Raw genomic sequence first — 5,167 nt, 5'->3', positions numbered from 1 at the left:
GGGCACCATTCTCTATTTAGTTATCCTTTGTCCTCAATGTATTTGTAGAATCCTTTGGATTCTTCTTAACTCTATTTGCCGAAGCTAACTCATATCCCTTTTTTGCCCTCCTGATTTCCCTCTTAACGATACTGCTACTGCTTTTATACACTTGTAGGGAATTCCTCAATTTCTGCTGTCAATACCTGACGTATGCTTCCTTCTTATTCTTGAACAAACCTCAATATCTCTAGTCATCCAGCATTCCCTATACCTACTAATCTTCCCTTTCATCCTGATAGGAACGTATTCTCTCTGGAGTCTTGTTATCTTGTTTTTGAATGCTTCCATTTTCCAGCCGTCTCTTTACTTGTGAACATCTTTCCCAATCAACTTTTGAAAGTTTCTTGCCTAATATCATCAAATATACTGAGATACAGAGAAAAGTATTGTTTTGTGTCCTATCCAGACAAATGTTACCTTATATTTGTACATCGGGGCAATAGAACAGAATCCAGAATGTAGTGTTGCAGCTACAGAGAAGGTGCAGTGAAATGTTAACTCTAATATATGAGAGATTCTTTCATAACTCTGATAAAAGTGTGGAAGAAACTGTTCTTAAATCTATTGGTCCATGGTTTCAAACATTTGTATCTTCTTCCCAATGAAGAGGCTGAAAGAGAGTATAACCAGGGTTGGCAGACGAGATTAACTGACAGTACAAGATGGCATCTTGTACAAAGGATATAATAGAGTTATTATCCTTAAAAATATGAGAGAAGAGATGCTGAAGCATATCCAAGCAAGCCATTAAGGAATTGAATCAAGGTAAGAAATGTGCTCTACTGGCCAATACTGAGCAGCAAGATCAATGACCACATCAGCCAAGCTAGTGTACCACTGATGACACATGACATACAAGATACATATCATAGAAAAGACTCAGACAAGATGGTAGCAGAGTAGAATGCTCCAGCCAGACCTCGTCCGCTCCGTCCATTCCTTTTCTTTCTTTTTCTCATTTTTTCTCTTCCTTGTGGGTTTTTCTTTCTCTCTTCTGTATTTTTCCTCTTCTGCTAGCAACTTGGAGAGGAGTGGGGATGAAATCCAGCGGGTCCAGAGTGAAGTTAGCTACTGGTTGGAAATTGGTGGAGCCTGGTCAGACTAAATGGAAGCCCTCTCAAAAGATTGTAATGTCTATCTTTTTAGCTTTATTTCTTAGTTTCCTAACTTATGCATATACTATGTATTTCTGTAATGTAGTGTAACTTTTTTCTTTATTTTCTTTATTTTTTGTATCTAAGATTTGTGCCTAGGTATTTTATACTTAAGATGGTGCCATGTGTTGGCCATATTGTACAATTTCACTGTACTCCTGTTCTTTTGTAACTTGAGTACATGTGACATTAAACCTAATTCTAATTCTGATTCTAACTCTAAATTCTAATTTTAATTCTAACATGGATGAAGTTGAGAGTAGTTCTCTTGACACTCAGAGGAACTGATTAACTTGTCACAGTAGACAACTATTCTAGCCATGATGTGGTAATCATGTTTCCTTCATCAAATCCTGGTGAGATTGCAGAATGTCTGAAAGCGCACTTCAACATTATTCCTGACACTGTAATGAGTGACAATAGCCTTCAGTTTATGAGTGAAGAATTCAGCCGTTCTATAAACGATTGAGAAATTCAGCGCTATAAGTCATCTTCACATTAACCCCAGTCAAATGGAAAGGTTGAGGCAGCAGTGCAAATTGCCAAAGGAATCATAAACAAATCAAGCAAATCCAGCACAGATATCCACAAGGCCATTCTTGTGTGGAAAAACACATCTATTGAAGTCATGGAGCTTAATCCAGTGCAAAGATTAATGTCATGTCACACCTAAGCCATTCTATCAGTAGCAAAAATGCTACTGAATCTAGAAATTGTAATGAGTGTAAGTGATGTAATCAGAGTGCATCGACAGAACGGCAAATTTCATTTTGATAAGACTGCTGAAGTTGAGCTTTGGAGAGCTAGATTGTGCATGTGTTGGCCATATTGTACAATTTCACTGTACTCCTGTTCTTTTGTAACTTGAGTACATGTGACATTAAACCTAATTCTAATACCATCAACAAAGAGTTGGCCAAGTGTCAACTTGGGACCTGCAGTTGTCACCTCGATCATGCGCAGTGGAAATGAGCAACCAAATATATTGTCACAACCAAAAGCAAGTGGACAATAATAATAAAGCTGTTCATCAACTGTAGGTGGCTGAGCAGGAAGATGTGAACTCACCACCTGAATAGTCCACAGCAACCTAAGATGGAAATTCAACAGCAGGTACCATCACAGCAACGAATGCAATGGGAAAGACTGCAACATCACCCAGACAGGCAGTTAACTATAATGTGCATGTCTACGGTTAAGAGACCAACATGATTTAAAGACTAGGGGAAGAATCTTCCCAGGTATCAGCTCGTTGCTTGTTCTTCTGTATTTCTATCAGACACCGACATCTCAAATCAAACTCTAAGGGCAGTGAGCACATGCATTCCCTATTCAGCAGGACCTTCAGGTCTCCTTCAGAAAATGATAGTGCCAATTACTCTATGTCAAAAATGCCTGGGGCAAATACAATGAACTGTGCAGGGAGCTGCAGAATGCCAGCACTTGACCTGATAAACTCTAAAGGTAATACCTATGTCACAAATCCCAGAAGATTCTGGCAGCGGCCCACATTTCTGCCTGTGATGATTAGGAGAATATGACAAGTGGGCACCATAGGGGTGTGGTGCCCTGTTGGTGAGATAGCTTTGAGAAGATAGCATGAGAAAACCCACTTGGGCTCACAGAGAGAAACTTTCTGTGAAACTCAGTAACATTGCTACTTATCTGTTTTCTGGTAAGATTCATCCTTAGTGTGAAAAGCAAATGCAGAGACTGATGATATATGGGAACAGTTCTGTGTATGGTGGGGAACCTGTGCATCTCAAAATTTACAAGATAATGCATGAACAGTTTTTTGAATGAAAAAGAGTATGTTTGGGATTGACGTGATCTGCACCAATGTGCCTCCTGGTTTGTTGTATTCATGTGATTTGTACCATAAAGCATTGACTGGGGGTTGCCATCTTGCAGCCAGTTTCCATAAAGTCACAACAAAGGCAAGAATGTTGTGTTAGGAACACTCTACAAAATACACACTGAGTAGAAACAACCTTCTGCTAAACATGAAACTGGAACATATTGTATATGGGAACATAAGGGAAAGGAAGCTCCACAGACAAAGAGGATGATGTCTAAAAAGTGCCCGACTGTGATGGTCTGTGATGAACTGGAATACATCAAATTGGCCACTCAACAGATCATTAGGAGGATTGCAATGTGGATGTAAAAGATTGAGAAAAGGACAAATTACATTTTGCTGGGTACACTTTCTGCTGTTATTTGAATGTATCTTTACTTCAGTGTAATTTATTGATGGTACCCATGGAATTGAATTATGAAACTTCAACATGGTGTTTAAGTGTGAATGGATACCATACTGATACAGGTATCATGAAAATGGTGTATTTAAATAAAGACCTGATCCTGTGTTGCTACAAATCTTTGCATGGACTGTAAGTTGTTGTTTAGGATAGTGAGATAAATTCAAGTAAGAAAACAGTTTGAAGCTCTTAAAGTTCTGGATTTAGATACAGGATGGAACGAATGAGCTACATTTATATTTTGTGGGGGCAATGAAGGCAGATTTAGTGGGAACTTCCAAAATGGAACATGATGCAAGTTTGCAAGGCTATGAGAAATTGCAGGGCAATGGAAAGAGAGCAGGTGAATGGGAAAACAGGAGGGCCTAGCTCTTTCAAAGAGTTAGCAGGTGCTCTTCATGTCCTGGTCAGTTGTTTGTCAACCTATTAATTGAAAGCAGCTGATCACTGAAATAACTGCCCAGAGGGCAGTATCTGCCACTAAATCTCCCTTTATTTACACATGAGCAGTCCTTGACTCGCGTACTGTCACATTCAGAGTCAGCTACCAGAGTGTCAGTGTCTCTGACTCATTCCTGATGAAGGGCTTTTGCCCGAAACATTGATTTTCCTGCTCCTCGGATGCTGCCTGACCTGTTATGCTTTTCCAGCACCACAATCTTGACTCTAATCTTTAGCATCTGCATTCCTCACTTTTGCCTCTCTGACACTCCTGTTTATATCTATCAGCCAGATTAACAGCCCTAGTCAGGGAATTCATATCATATGAGGTTTAGTTGGCTGACCTCATTACAAACACAACAATAACCAACTTGCAATGAATTGGTGGATTTTAATTAATTCAAGGCTGGCCCATCTAAATTCATTCTGTTCCCTGTCTATTATGGCTGCCAGCTATGGTCAGCATCTGCTTGACATCTTGCTTTGGGTCTCTGCCACTGTTGCTTTATATTAACTGTGAAGAGGGACATAAGTCACACAGTAATGCCTTTTTCGGTGACGGGATGATGATCATCATGTTGATAGAATCTTATTGTGCACAAATTTGACTGCATGTGTTTCTTAATTCACAGCAATGATGACGCCTCAGGAGTAATTCATTGAGTATCAATCCTGAGGGGTCTGGGCACAGAAGATAGGAAATGTGGAATTCAAACGCACCCAAACAGATCAGTCATGGTCATATCAAACTGCAGAGTAGGCTTGAGGGGCTGAATGATCAATTCCTACTCCTCACACCCATGTTCCCAGGATGTAGGAGGATTGAGAACCAGGGGACACTGATTTAAGATAGATGGAAATAGAAGCAATGGTGATGTAAAGAAAAGAATTTCCAACACAGTAGATGAATGGGATCTGGACTGCATCACTCAAGAGAGCAGCAGCTCAATTATGGTTTTTGAAAGGGACTGGATAAGCATTTGATGAGAAAAAGAAAGAGGAAATAAAATAGGGAAGGGTGAGGTTGCAGTGGGATTAGTTGAGTTGCTCTCACAGAGAATGAGCAAGGACAAGGCGAGCTGAATGGTCTGATTCCATATGCTTCATTTTCACTGTATTGAGAGATTTCCTCTGAAAGAATAATCTCAGATTTCACCATGACATGCCAGTGTGCATAATTAATTCAAAGTCCTGTGCCCCAGGATTCAAGCAGCTTAAATCCTTAGGTGTTGTGTTTAACAAAACAGCACAGGGTAAAAACTTCTAATG

The sequence above is a fragment of the Chiloscyllium punctatum genome, chromosome 32 (genome assembly GCF_047496795.1).
Source record: "Chiloscyllium punctatum isolate Juve2018m chromosome 32, sChiPun1.3, whole genome shotgun sequence".
NCBI lineage: Eukaryota > Metazoa > Chordata > Chondrichthyes > Orectolobiformes > Hemiscylliidae > Chiloscyllium > Chiloscyllium punctatum.
Note: the sequence above shows the minus strand (reverse complement) of the source record.